Genomic DNA, 15,697 nt, shown 5'->3' with positions numbered 1-15,697 from the left:
TGGCCACCAGGACCCCTGCCCTCTTTCCCTCCGCATTTGACTGGAAGAGATGTTTCACCCCTTTTATCTTCAAACAAGTTTTTTCACTTTTCATTATATGTGTTTCCTGGTATAGTAGGATGTTCGCTTTCTGCCTCCAGGCTAGCCTGTCCAGTTCGGCCCTTTTTATGGGGCTGTTCATGCCTCTTACATTCTGCGAGAGTACCGTCACCGGGATCTTATTTAGTGTGTCCATTGAATGATTGGTGGGTGGGCTACTTGTGGGCATCCCATTTTCCAGTTGCGCTCTGTGTTCTGCCGAAAGGTCGTCTCGTCGCCTCGAACTGGTAAGCCCCCCTGTACCTCCCCAAAAAATTCCTGAGGTCAGAACCGGGTTGCTACATGCCCTAGGATGAAGTGTCCAGTGCTCCCGGCTCGTATTTCCCCCCATAAACACGTTGTGGGGAGTCCTAAACCCCACTAGAGATTCCATTGGGTTCCTTCCGCTTCCTCTCCTCGGCCTGCTGATAGTCTATCGGGCAAGTCAACCGCCTCCTTCTTCTCCAATTGGCGTTTACAGTGGCGATCTTTAACTTATTCCGAGTTTGTGGATCGCTTGCCATTCCCCCCCAGCCGACCAGTCCTTCCTGTCTCTTCCTTTCTTTTGGACCGTCTCCCAACCCTCCTGCTGATTTGGCCCCTTTAGCCTCCTCTGGGGTTTCGTGTGTGCCCCCTCTCCTCCACTCGGTATGCCCAGTACCCTTTCTCCTTCTTCACTGGAAGTGATCCTGTGTTTTACTCCCTCCCATGTGAACAGCAGGCCAAACGGAAAAGTCCATTTGTATTTCACTTGGACCGCAGACAAGTGGCGAACAACCTGGCCCATCATCCTTCTCTTGAGCAGGGTGGACTGGGCCAGGTCCTGGTATAATTACACTTCCTGTCCGTTCACTCTTATCGGGGGGACCTGTCTGGCTTTTCTCAGTATCTGTTCTTTCTGGACGTAGGATGTTATGGCCACCAGCACATCCCTGGGTCTCATTCCCGGCTCGGCCCCTCTGTTTGGGCCTACTCTATGGATGCGGTCGATCCCTACCTCAGGGTCCACCTCTTCGGCCAGGATCTCTGTAAACAATTGCGTAACCGTCGACTTCAGGTCTGTTTCACCTATGGTTTCCGGCAGATTTTTGATTCTCACATTGGGACTCCTTGATCTATTTGAGGTCCTCACATTGTTGTTCTAGGTTCATGGTCGTCTGGGCTACCCTATCTAGTGTATCTTCGGACTTTGGGGAGTCTTCCTCTAGTTGCTGGAGTTTTCTTTCCACTGTGTTGGTTCTCTCCCCCAGTTTGGCGACATCCTGCTTGATTTCCTGGATTGATTGCACCATATCGCCCCTCAGAAGTTTAAATTGTTCGTGAACAGAATTGAGTAGTTGCGATTGGAGTTCTTTAAAGCACATTTGCATGTCCTCTTTGCTCATTGCACTTCCCTCCATCATTCCTCGGGTTGAGCTGGGGCCCAGCGGGCGGAAGTCTTCCGGTGTGGATGTGAGGTCGTCTTGTGTCCCCCAAAGCTGCTTGAGGTTAATTCCCTGGTTTCTCTGCGGGGAGGACTTTGCCAGTGTTTTGGACATTTATGCGCCTTTCTGGACCTGATGGTACTTGGCCATGGGGGTTTCTGTGAGTTTGCTCTGGGAGTCCAGGGAGGGTTCTTAGTCACTGACTGACTGATTGTCTCTACTGTGCCTTTTTATTCTGTACCATTTGCCCGTTGGGGCAGCGCGTCTACATAGTAGGCGGCGGGTGTCGCCGTATCAGTGGCCACTGAAGAGGGAACTGCGGGCGTCAGACAGTATGTCCTGTATATGGCCTTCCTCCCTCCACTATGGCCCGCTGCGTGCGTTTTTCCTCACCTTCTGCGTGGGGAGGGATGGCCTGGCTCGGGTCCACTGTCCTCTCCTAGGCGTACGTGGGCTGGTCCCCGCGGAGTGGTGCATTAGGCACTAGTGCTCTTCACCCCCTGAGGCCGGTGTTGTATGTGGCCTGCAGCTCTCGGCTCGCCGGCGCGGCAGGGGGTAGGGGGGTGCCTCTACCCGGTTCATGTGGTTGCAGGCTTACTTGTGCTGTTGAAGGTCCTCTCCCGGGGCTGCTCTTTGCACTAAGCCCCCGCTTGGCCCCTGCGATGCCGGGGGTCGCTAGTCCCCAGGGAAGGCGCGCCGGAGCCAGGGGGCGCTCCCAGGTTTATCGCCGTAGAGGCCCGGGACCCCCACTCCCCCCGGCCCTGTGGAAGACCAGCGGGGCCCACAACATCCCCTATCCAGGCCCAGGGAGGCCGCGTGGGGGTGTTGCTGCTTGTTTTGCTGCCCCACGGTTCTCCGGGGGCACCGGGGGAGGGCCTCCGCCAAGGTGTGGCCCCGGTCTCCACCCGGGGGGCCCACCTCTGCTCTCGCTGCTTGGTCAGCCTCTTCTCGGATCGGGTGCACTCCGCGTGGCGGGCCCGCTGTTCTTACCCCGCTGGGGTGCGCAGTGTCTCGTCACCGGGGTCTCCTCCCCAGTGGGACCGGGGCGCGACCATCGGCAGATGGGGGCCCGCCGTCCTCGCCTTAATTGCTGCGCTGCCTCCTGCTGCCCGCTGTAGCGCTCTCCCCCTCGGGCAGGCTCTTTGTGCAGCGCAGGCTCACCGCCCCCCCGGCGCACCTCCCCGATTACGGGCTGTTATAGCATTTGCGAACTTGATCCCCCAGGGGTGCTCTGCTGCCGTACCGCTGAGTTGGTTTTCAATCACGGGCTCGCCCGATGTGCTGCATTGATGGGCTTAATGTTGCAGCCCTGGGAGGAGAGACGGTCAGACACGTCCTCCTTCAACGGCCGCCATCTTGGAATCAACAGGGATGACTTTTGTGTAGTATTTTCATGGTAATTATCCAAAGATAAGCTACAGATGAACACGTTTTATCGAAGTGATGCTAATCCAATACCATAAAAAGGGGCCAAGCACGAGCTATGAGGGACATGCCCTCTACTCTTAAGCTATATTCTCACACAAATTGGGCAAGATACCCACGCAACATACCATGCCCTACAGACAGATCGCATTGTAAGGGAAGGTGTGGATTCACTTAGGGAGAGTTAGTATTTTCTCTGTCTCCTTATCTACAATAAATGTATGCTTTGTATGTCTGTAGAACATGGTATGTTGTGTGGGTATCTTGCCGAGTTGAAGTGATACTATGCAGCATGGTAATAAACACCAGTCAGCTAAATTACAAGACAAAGAGCTAATTACAAAGGTGGGGCTTCAGAGCAGGGGCATTTTAGTGACATTGGATGGAAGTACGGCATAGAACAGAATGGGCATGAAATACGTTATTTTGCATACACAGGCATGGTAACCAAAGGATATGTATTCAGAAGGGAGAGTGGGGCAAGCGCCTGGGAAAGTGTACGTTCTGATTGTGTACAATTGGTCCCAAAGTTGGACTTGTCCATTGAGAAGCAAACAAGAGTAAGGAACAAGTTACTTACCTGTAACTGTTGTTCTCCAGCATGGGTCTGGCATGGATTCACATGTTCATGAATATTCCCCGTCGTCAGGCTGGAAATCCTCGGTAAAGAAAAAACTCAGTATCAGTTTCGTTTCTGATCTGACTTTTGTAGTAGTAACCAATCACTGATTTCTGCGTCATACTGACCACAGCCAATGACTGCCCTCTCCCTAAGCCCCGCCTCTGGCAGCCATCCTCAGATTTGGTAGCACGTGAAGTGGCAGTATGACCAAGTGAAACGCAGCTGAGGGGTAGGAGGGAGGGTTCGCATGTGAATCCATGCCAGACCCATGCTGGAGAACAACAGTTACAGGTAAGTAACTTGTTCCTTCTCCAGCATGGGGTCTGGCATGGATTCACATGCTCATGAATAAGAGAATACATAGCAGTACACACATGCACAACCACGGGAGGTGGCAACAGGCTCAACATTAAGCAATACAACAACTCAACATTAAGCATCTCTTACCTCCTCACCAGGCTCACCTTAGGCGAACAGGTTGCGCAGCACTGCTTGGCCGACCCTGGACTCCTCCTTGGAATCCCGGTCGACGCAGTAGAATCTCGTGAAGGTGTGTGTCGACCTCCACGTAGCAGCCCTGCAGATGTCCAGCAGAGGCACACCAGATAGGAACGCCGTGGTAGCTGCGATCGCTCTGGTGGAATGGGCTCTCGGACGGCCGGGCAGCGGTCGGTTTGCCAACCGATGACAGTACATGATACAGCCGGAGAGCCATCTGGAAATGGAAGCCTTTGAGAGAGCCTTCCCCTGATTGACAGGTCCAAAGTTCACAAAAAGTTGTGACGTCTTCCGAAAGCTCTTCGTGCGGTCCACGTAGAACTTCAGCGCTCTAGCCACATCCAGCGAGTGCAAAGTCCTCTCTGCCGGCGACGAAGGCGGGGGAAGAAAACAGGCAACACCAAGGGTTCGTTGAGGTTGAAGTCCGACGGCACCTTGGGCATGAAGGAGGGGTGCGTCCTGAGCACTACCCTCGTGTCGTGAAAAGACAAGCACGGGGGCTTGCAGGAAAGGGCCTGGATCTCTCCCACTCGTCATGCAGAGGTGATGGCCACAAGGAACGCTGTTTTCCACAACAAGAACTTCAACGAAGCTGAGTGCAGAGGCTCGAACGGAGGTCCCATGTGCTTGGTCAGCACCACGTTGAGCTCCCACGCCGGGGCCGGCGCCTTCACCGGCGGGAACGATCTGAACAGTCCCTTCATGAATTCCTTCACCAGATGATGAGACCACAAGGACGTCCGTCCCGTGGTTCTGGTGTATTGGGAGATCGCAGCAAGATGAATCTTGATGGAAGCGTGCGCTAGTCCAGCCTTGGCCAGCGTCAGTAGGTACGGCAGTACTTGTGGAGACGTAATCAGTAGAGGGTTAATCTTCTGTGCGTGGCACCAGACAGAGAACCTCTTCCATTTGTGTCCGTAGCATTTAAGAGTTGAGGACGCCCTGGCCTTTGCAAGAACCTCTCTGCAGTCGGCCGGTATGTCGTAACCTCCAAACTCTAGCGCTGCAGGAGCCAGGCCTGCAAGTTCAGCGACTTCGGGTCGTGATGGAGGATGGCGCCTCCTTCCCTGGAGAGAAGATCCGCGTCCACTGGCAGCTTGATTGACTGGGACGCTGACAAGTCCAGAAGGTCCGGGAACCATATCTGCCTCGGCCACGCGGGTGCGACGAGTATCATCCTGCACCGTGACCTCTTGAGCTGGTTGATGAGCCGGATCAGCAACGGTAAAGGAGGGAACGCGTACAGGAATAGGCCCTGCCAGGGGAACGAGAAAGCATCGCCCATGCTCCTCGGCTGGGGAAACCTGCTGGCGAACCTCCGGCACTTGGAGTTCGTCACCGTCGTGAACAGATCGATCCGGGGTGTGCCCCAGCATCGGAAGAGGCGGTCCATTAGATCCTGTCGTAGTTCCCACTCGTGGCACGAGCGCAGCTCTCTGCTGAGCGAGTCGGCGATGGTGTTTTTTATTCCTGCCAGATGAAACGGCACCAGGAACATCCCTTGGGCGACGGCCCAATGCCACAGATACTGCGCCTCCTTGGACAGGCTGGGGATCTGGTACCGCCCTGCTTCCTGATGTAGAACATGGTGGTGGTGTTGTCGGTGAAGATCCTCACCACCTTGCCCTTGAGGGACGGAAGGAAGGACCTGAGGGCCCAAAACACTGCACGGAGTTCCAGGACGTTGATATGGAGGGATTTCTCTGTCGGAAGCCAAAGGCCTCTTGCGTGCAGATTTTCGGTGTGCGCTCCCCACCCTTCCAGGGAGGCATCCGTGGTCACTGTCTTCTGGTGGCCTGGGGTCTGGAAGTCCATGCCCGCCGTCAGATGCGCGCGGGTGCCCCATCACCGGATCGCTCGTCGGAAACTCTCGTCGAGTGTGATCCTGTCCTCGAAGCTGCCCGTCGTCTGGACCCAGCGAGCGTCCAGGAACTCCTGCAACGGGCGCATCCGAAGCCTGCACGGGCGGATGAGATAAATGCAAGAAGACATGATTCCGAGGAGGGATTTGATGGACCTCACCTTGGCCGCGTCCGCAACCAGCATCCGCTGCACCTTGCCCAAGATGCCCCTCGTTCTTTCCTCCGATGGCGAGGCCAGAAGCGCCACTGTGTCAAGTTTCGCTCCCAGAAACAGTGCGTCTTGCGCAGGCACCAGGTGGGACTTGGCGTAGTTCATGGAGAATCCCAGGTCCGTGAGTAGTTGGACAGTCCTTGCCTTGTGTTCCGCGGTGAGCTCCCTTGTCTTTGCTCGGATGAGCCAGTCGTCCAGGTAGGGGTAGACGTGGATCCCCTCCAGGCGCAGCCGCGCCGCCACCGGTGCGAGGCACTTGGTGAACACCCTGGGTGCCGACCTCAATCCGAAGGGAAGGGCTCTGAACTGGTAGTGCCGCCCTTGCACCACAAATCTGAGAAACTTTCGGTGTCCCCCTAGGATGGGGATATGGAAGTAGGCATCCTCCAAGTCCAACGACGAGAGGAAATCGCCCTCCTCCAGCTGACCCAGGACGTGCTGGAGGGTGACCATCCGGAACTTCTGCACCTTGATGAATTTGTTCAGTCGTCGTAGGTCCAGGATGGGACGCCATCCTCCTGTCTTCTTCTTCACGAGGAAGTATCTTGTGTAAACTCCGGAGCCCCGAAGCCTCTTTGGGACGAGCTCGATGGCGCCTTTCTTGAGGGTCGCCTTTACCTCCAAGAGAAGTGGAGGGATGTGATGTTCCTTCCTGGCCACGGGGGGGGGGACGCGCGGGCACTTCTTTAGAAATTCGAGCGCGTGACCCTGGGCCAGGGCGTCCAGCAACCAACGGTCGGTGGAGATGGACTCCCACACGCCGACGAAGTTTGCCAGCTGGCCTCCCACCGGGGTGCTTCGGTGGGGGCCCGACCCCACGGCCGGATCAGTCCTGCTTCGACGAGGCTTTGCCACCTTGTCCTCCCTGGCGACGACGGCGGGGTCCGCCCGACTTGCCTCGTCCCCTGTAGACTTCTTGTGATGACGAACGGGCCGCTTGACGGTAGGTGGAATATGCGCCGCCGGAACCTTTGGAGGCACCCTGCTTGCCTCCGGTGCTCCGAAAGGGCGGGCGTCGTTGCTGGAGAACACCAAGACCCCGGGCCGTATCCGTGTCCGCCTTGATGGCTTGCAGGGAATCGTCCACTGTTTTCCCAAACAGGTTGTTCCCGTCGAACGGCATGTCCAAAACTCTGGTCTGCACGTCCTGCCGGAAGTCCGTTGCCTTGAGCCATCCACGCCGTCTAAGGCACACGCCGTTGCCCAACTGGCGAAAGCCAGTATCAGTGATGTCCGTCGCTACCGTAATGGCGTGGTCCGACGCCACTTCCCCTTCCTGCAAGATCTCCAATGCCTCAGCCCTCTTGTCGTCCGGTAGGAAGTCCAGCAGGGGGGCGATCTTGTACCACAACTCCCTGTCGTAGCGTGCTACGATAGCCAAGGCGTTGGCAGCCTTAATCGTCATCGCTGCCGATGAGATGACTCTGCGTCCCATCGTGTCCAATTTCTTTCCCTCGCCGTCCGGGGGGAAGTTGACGTGGAGGCCGATGCCCCCCACGCTTTCTTCCTGGCCGCCGCAGAGACGACCTAGCCTTCCTTCTTCTTCTCTTCCGGGCAGAGCTGGAAAAGCTCGGATGCCCTGGCGATCATGGCATGAAACGATCCAATCTCGTCGGGCGGGGAAGCCCGGGGAGGAAGTGATGACGGAGGATCCTCGCCGTAAACCTCGTAGTCTGTACCCGTCGCGGCCGTGTCTGTCCCCGTGTCATCCCCCCGGGTCGTGGACAGGGAGGAGGGCTGCGACGGGCGTGATGGTTGAAAAGGAGGTGGAGGATGAATCCTTCTTCTCTTAGGAGGAGGGCTCCCAGAAGGGCCCGGGTCCCCCGTCAGGGGCGGTTCCTCCGTCGGTGGTAACGGCAATCTCGTCCTTATCTCCGAGCATAAGGACTGTATAGCCAACAAAATGGCCGCCGAGTTGTCTTGCGGCACTGGTTGAGGGGGTGCCGATGCGACGGGCGGACAGGAACCTCGTCGGTACCCTTGACGGTTTCGGCATCCCCCTCGTCGGGGTCCCTCCCGACGGGCTGGTCTCCCTCCACGCCAATGCCGTGGCTTAAGACTTCGATCAGCTCCTCTTCAGAGGTTGAGGCTGAATCCACGATGGCCTCCTGCCCCCCTTCTTCTTCTCCGTCGGAGGTTTCACGGGGGTCCTGTCGATGGGCTTGAAAGAGGACTCCCTCTGCGGTGGCAGGGAGACTCTGGGCCCCGAGGTCGCCTCCACTGGTGTAGCCTCCTCAGGCTGAGCCAGGGCCGCCGCGACTGTCTCGATAGAGGCCTTGGCCGGGTGGATCAAGACTTTCGCCACCTTAGGTGCGCGCACCGCCTTCTCCTTAGGGGGGGGGTCACCGCCTCGCTCCCCCTCCGAATTGGCCTTCAAGCTCGACCGGGGCCTCTCCAGAAGCTTCGCCGGGTGCTCGGACTTCCTCTTACCCGAGCCAGAGCGTTGGCTCGTGGTTGATGGCGCCGGGGAGGCTGCGCCCTGCCTGGCAACCGAAGAGCCCGACCGTTCGGGCCTCCAGGTGCCCGCGGACTCGCGGTGCTTGGCCTTCTGTTGGGCACCCATCGCCGTGGCGCCCTCAAAGGTCTTAGAAGACGCTCAGACTTCTTCTTCTTTTTCTCGCCTGATGGGCTCTTCCCTTCCAACCAGTTGGCGAGACGCAGATGGCAGTCCTTTATGGTCCTCTCTGACATGTTCCCGCAAAACGCACAGTCCTTCTCCACGTGCGTCTTGTCCTCATGCAGGCAGTAGAGGTAAAGGGAGTGTTCGTCCTCCTTGAAGACATTCTGAAGCGGCATGCAGGGCAGACCCTGAACAGCTTCCCGGGCGTCGCGCTTCCCTTCTCCTGGGCCATGTCCGAGATGGGCTTGAGAAAGTTCTGGAGTCCTCCAAAGCGTGGCTCGTCGAAATCTTCACCCTTGAGGGGCGTCGAAGAATCCGACACGGGTCCCCGTTGATCGGATACAGAAACGGTGGAGCTTGAGGCTCTTTGACCGAAAAAAGAGAACATTTTCCTATGAAAAAAGCGCGAAAACGCACTAAAGCTCGAGAGCAATAGCACGAGGATCCCAACACTTGAACATGCGGTAAAAATCTGAGGATGGCTGCCAGAGGCGGGGCTTAGGGAGAGGGCAGTCATTGGCTGTGGTCAGTATGACGCAGAAATCAGTGATTGGTTACTACTACGAAAGTCAGATCAGAAACGAAACTGATACTGAGTTTTTTCTTTACCGAGGATTCCCAGCCTGACGACGGGGAATATTCATGAGCATGTGAATCCATGCCAGACCCCATGCTGGAGAACTAGCATAAATAAACGCTGCTACTGAGCCCAGATGCTCTGAACACCTTATTAGGTCCAGCGCTAGTATAAGCTTTTTTACAGCCATATTTTATTGAGGAATATAGATGAACATTAGAACCACAATAGTACGTACACTTGGGGTTTCCCCCTTGGCCCACTTTACCCTCCATCTCCATCCTCAGAGCTACATCAACACAAATGTAAGGATGAAGGTCAATACCTTCGTAGATCAATCCAACCCAGGACTCATTGTCTTGTTTTACACATCGGCCCAGACACTCTCTGGCTGTGGTAGCGTCCATTCTGTGACTAATTGTTTTAATTACTAGAATGTCCCTTTTCCTAGTTAGCCACATGAGTCTATTAGGCAGTCTCGTTATGGACAATTCTACTGCTGGCATGAGTTGAAAGATCAATTGGAAGTTGTGAGCCCCTCGGCAACAGAGGCATCAGTTCTCATTCTCAAGAGAACAAAGAGGGCACTTCTAGGACTGAATGGAAGAGCCTTACCTGGATTGCAGATCTATCCCCCAACCAGAGACCACTAAGGAACATCTTAAGAAGTTAATCTCCACGCAAACCTTCCAGAAAACTCCTGATCTGCCAGGATAAAACTTTTCAAGCTGTCTTGGGGATGGTACCAGTGAAAGAGCAGGTTATACTGATGGATCTGGACATTGAGCAATGTGTTGACTGTTCTCCTCCAAATCAATTTACAGGTGCGGTCTTTCACTGGAGCGCCCATGTCTTTTCCCCAGGTGGTCATGTATGTTTCCTTGAGCTATTGGCATAGAAACATCAGCCCTTTATAAAGGGCTTATGTCAGTCATTTTGTGGGTCATCACCTGCTCATATTCTTTCATCTGTGGTAAGGGCCATGCTGCAGGCCTTCCTGTTCTCCCCATAAATATCCCAATGCATCAGTTGGAAGTACTGTAGACAATTGTTATCTGATAAGGCATAGGCAGATTAACATTGGAGGAAGCATTTAATTTTACCTCCTACCTCCAGGAACAAATACCCGAGTTTGGAGCCTCCACTTGCCTGCCATTTCTTCAAGGTATGTATGTTAATCTGAGTCGCTACTGGTCTGTATGTAAGGACACATTTGATAGTCTCCTGTGTCATTGTCTTCTTTTGTGGGGCCAATGCTCTGTATGCATGTAATCTATCTGATAACTTGCCCTCGTGGTTTACGGGTGACAGCCAGCCCTTAACAAAATTGTAAACTGAGCACAAATCAAGTAGCCATAATATAAAGACTGGGGCTCCTTTTGTTGAAAATGGTTTGGAAATGAACTACTCTGTAGAAGAAATCATGTAGAAAATTATAGAACATGTCAAACCTTCTGTGAGAATGATTGACATTGGACGAATCCTAATCTACGCAGAACAAACAAGGACACATCCCTCATGGACTGACAGGCTAGGTCTGAATTAAAAAAAATCGAATGGCAGAAATAGGCGCCATCCCCAATGTGAACAAGTTGTCCCCTGTTAAGGTAGGGCACATAGAAGTATCAGCTGGATCATGAGTACGCTTATTTTCTTACTATAAGATAATCAAATGAGGCTGTGAGCAATCACCGAACTAGGCGGTCATCGTCATGCAATCATGTCTTGCTAGATACAAGTCTTCTTTTATATAAAGAATCTGATCATTACAGAATTCTTTTTAACCACCATTGATGCATGATAATGACTATACGAGTACATAACCAAATGCACCACAGACACCTCATTAAACACCGTAGAAAAAACAATAGTGATATATTAAGGATTACAGAAGCTCTCCTGACAAGTAGATTTGTTTACTTGTCAAGTGACAATACTAAGGGAGTCATATTGATCATTAAAATAGGGATATTGGCCCCCAAGATAAGTGAAAACTTTATTGAATTGTACAGAATACCATATTTGAAATGCCCAGCACAAGCCAGCAATTGATGCACAGTTCAAGGTCTGGTAGAAGCAACATATGGAGATGGTCACCACCTATATCCTTTCTCTCCAGCTCTGAAATCTCTCCATTGGCTCCGAGCGGATGCAAGGATTAAATTAAAAACCCTCTGCATTGTACACAGGGCTTTCTGGGGCCTGGGTCCAAAATACCTTCAGCTATCCCAAATACCTCCCTTCTCAAGCTCTTCGCTCCTCTACCTCCAACTCCCTCAGGGTCAGTTGTTTTTCAAAGAAACGAGCTGGGGGTAGATCTCTGTCTTCGGCTGAGGCCTCCCTCTGGAACAGCCTCCCTGCCACTCTAAAACTTGAGGAGAACCATCTCCGGTTCCAGAAGCACCTCAAGACCTTCCTCTTTTCTTCTGCCTTCACTCCTACTCTCTCCTGCTGATCTGTTCTCTCTTGGCACCGTGCACTTGGCCACCCTCTGTCCTCCGCCCAGGTACCTGCTCACCCTGCCACCCTCCCGCACTGCCTCTGGGCCATCCCTTGAACTGGGGTCTGTATCTGTACCCATACAGCCCCCCCTTTTTCTTCCTGCACATATCAGACCTACCCTGTCTGCTGCCTTAAACCTAGCACTTGCAAATTGCTGGTTGCACTAAAATGGTTTGTTGTCTTTATTATTTATGTATTGTTATTGATCTGTTTCTCCTCTGCTTCGCACTTTCCACTTCTCCCCCTTCCATGCACTTTTCCCCTCCCTCTCTCCCATGCACTTGCGCGTTCTCAATGCCACTGGGCCTAGTAAGATCGCTGTTTTGTTCTCCCGTTCCCCTCCCTTGCCTTGTCGCGCTCTGAAACACTTGTGTACGAGCATGATAGAAATAAAATATCAATATCTATATCAATATATCTTCATATATAACGATGAATGTATGTATGTGTGTGTGTATGTTTGTCCAGCTATACACATCCACAACGTTGAACCCACGTCTACCAAATCTTGTATGGATTCCTCTTTGGTCTGGGGCAAGATCGTAGTCTATGTTTGGATGCAAAAATCTTATATGCAAAAAGAAATGTGTGTGTGTATGTTTGTCTGACTATACAAATCCACACGGGGAACCCACTGCTACCAAATTTTGCATGAATTCCTCTTTTGTCTGGGGCAAGATTGTAGTCTTTGTTTGGATGAAAGAATTGTACTCTGTGGACACCCTCATTTACTGATGCTCACCACGATTCACTACAGTAGGTACTAGAAGGAGGCACAATTTGGAAAAGTGTCTGAAACAAAATGTTCGATAGGTTGGTTATTCCTTTAAAATGTATTACTACTGTATACCGTTTTGAAACTGTTTATTAAAGGATTTATAAAGGGGGGGCACATTTTTATTTCTTTTATCACTCCACTCCAAATATGGGAAATGGCAAGGTTACAGTTTACTTAAGTTCATTCATGAGAAGAGAGCACAATCAATCAATCTTTCTTGGACATTTTCTCATTACTGAAACACACCGCACAAAAATCGAACATCACTTGGAAAACCGCCATCTGATGCAAAGCGAAAATCAATATCTAGAGCTACTGAAACACAACAACAAACAGCAGCACGACTTGCCGACCAGAGGACAAGAGCAACTTTCTCCAGGGCAAATGAGATACCTGAGCAAACTGAAGCAAGACTTGCTGACATGAGGACAAGAGCGTCATCCTCCAGTGCATATGAGACACCATAGCAAACTGAAGCAAGACTTGCCGACAAGAGGACAAGAGCAACATCCTCCAGGGCACATGAGACAAAACTCGATCAGTACACGGGCAACGTCGGGTACACAGCTAGTATTATGTTATTTGTAACCAAAGCATTCGAAGGGATTGTGTCCTCCGATGTATTCCTTATCTTTGATGTTATCCATTTCAGCTTGCTGGCCTCAGACATTTTTTCAGTAGAGGGCACTGCGTGTCGACGTCCCTCGAGTCGGTACCCCTCGACAGCCTCTGTATCGGCGCCGACGTCATCGTGCGTATAAATAGACACGCACAGCATCCGTTGCTCAGTTCCGTTTTTCCGCGTTTCGTGGGCCTCGGAAACGTGACACACAGTTCCTTTCTTCAGGAAAAACTTTCTTATTCTTCGAAGATTATTACCTTTATACGATAGCTTCTTCATCCGGACCATCGACTCCACTGTCCGGTTTCAAAAAATGTCGTGACTGTGGGAAGAAAATGTCGTTAACGGATCCTCACAGGATCTGTTTGTGGTGCCTGGGATCGGAGCATCACTGTTCGGAATGCGAGGACTGTATGTCCATGACGGCGAAAGCCTTGAAGGAGCGAAAGGGGAAGTTAGAAACAGGTAAGAGCTTTAAAACTTCTACTCCCTCGAAAGTTTCTTCGGCTGAGTCGAGACATTCGTCTCCTCGTCGACAAAAGAAACATTCCCGTTCAAGATCTCGAAGCGGTTCTCATCAGTCTTCGAGATCAAAACACTCTAAGAAGAGGCGTCGTAGATCTCCCTCTTCTTCCTCCTTTACCTCCCCAGAAAGGGTCATCTGCCCCATGAAACACAGCTCTCCAGCTAAGTGGGAGGAATTCCGTAAAAGAAATGCTTAGCGTGTTCGTGAAAGCGGCCTCGACCCCCTCAGAGACTTCTAAAGGTGATACCCTGGGTGAAAGACCCAAAAGATCAAAACGCTGCAAGTCATTGAACCCAGCGAGAGAAACTACTCGAGAGCGTCATGAACCCTCGAGTAAAAACAGTAAGACCACGTCATCGATGCCGTCATCAAAGGTTTCTTCGACTCACAAAACTGCATCATCGACGCCTTTGTCGAAGGGTCCTTCGACGCATAAATCGGTTGCATCGACGCCGTCTTCAACGCCACTGTCGACTCCGATAAAAGACAAACTTACAACTGTCACTACGTCATAGACAGTAGAGGTGTCGAAAGCTTTGACCATGACGTCGAGCATGCCATCGACAATCTCGACGACGCCGAGTAGGATTCCGATCCTCTCGAGTGCATCGAGGCCCCTTCAAACTTTCTCGGCGCCTTTTTCAGGATTGTTGAAGCCTTTGACTTCCACGTCAACAACCTCGATGTTTTCTCAGCCAGTGACAACCAATTTGGATCCTTCTGCTCTAGAAATGGGTTTTAAACCATATGCTACATCTGACTTCTTTAGAGCCTTGTCCTCTATATATGAGGAAGGTGAGGATTCCGACCATGAGAGACCCTTTTGGTTTACAAAGGACTACAATACCCATGCCAGAGGAATTAATCTCTGAGGAAAACAGGTTAAAAGACCTTCAGAACTCTCTACATGAGGCAAGTGGTTTAGATACTTCTCCAGAAGTAGAGTTTGCTAAACCAGACCCTGGAGAGCATACTGAGACCCATTATAGGATTCTGATGGCCAGAATAATTGAATTCATGGGATGGTCTACACCTACACCTTCTTTTCAGCAGGATGACCTTACTGATATTTTAGATAAAGGTCCACAGGAGGATCCTGTTTCTTTTCATACTGCTCTGCAAAGAAACATTTCCGCAAATTGGGAAACTCCTGAAGTTATTCCTGCAGTAAATAAAAAAACCTTCTGCTAAATACAGGGTATCAGCTTCAGATCCTGAATATCTGAGCAAGTATCCAACTGCGGAGAGTTTAGTTGTACAAGCAGCAACTTCATCTAACAGTAGGTCGGCATACCCTACTATTCCACAGGACAGGGATGATAAAAGATTTTATGCCATGTCAAAAAAAGTCTTTTCGGCATGTAGCATGGCGCTTAAACCGATTAAGGCCACCTGCACGCTACCAAGATTCAGCCACACACTTTGGGAGTGTGCTTCATCTGCGGCTGACTGTCTCCCAGAAGGAGAAGAAAGAGATGCATTCTTAAACATCATCAGGGATGGAAAGGATGCAATGTGCGAGTCCCTCCAAACAGGCATTGATTCTGCTGACAGCAACAGCAGGGCCATGGCGGCAAGTACCACAATCCGCAGATTTGCGTGGTTGCGGAAGTCTGGTTTTGCTACAGATGTATAGGCCAGACTTCTGAACATGCCCTTTGATGGCACTTCTTTGTTTGGAAAGAAGGCTGATGACAGCCTAGAGAGATTACAGACATCCAAGGCAGCAGCGAAATTCCTTGGGGCTGCAATCCGGCAGACTCCAAATCGTCCCTCAGGAGCTTCCTGGAGGGGTAGGTCTTTTCGCTTTTACTCCGCATTCGGAAAAGGCAGAGGACAGCCAGCTCAAAGGGGTCAGAGACGATTCACCCGTGCTGGGCAGGGAAAAAGAACAAGTTACTTACCTGTAACTGTTGTTCTCCAGCATGAGTCTGGCATGGATTCACATGCTC

This window comes from Ambystoma mexicanum, chromosome 12, assembly GCF_040938575.1.
Source record: "Ambystoma mexicanum isolate Mex_15411 chromosome 12, UKY_AmexF1_1, whole genome shotgun sequence".
In the NCBI taxonomy this organism is placed as follows: domain Eukaryota; kingdom Metazoa; phylum Chordata; class Amphibia; order Caudata; family Ambystomatidae; genus Ambystoma; species Ambystoma mexicanum.
The sequence above is the reverse complement of the archived record's forward strand: the minus strand, read 5'-3'. Positions refer to the sequence as shown.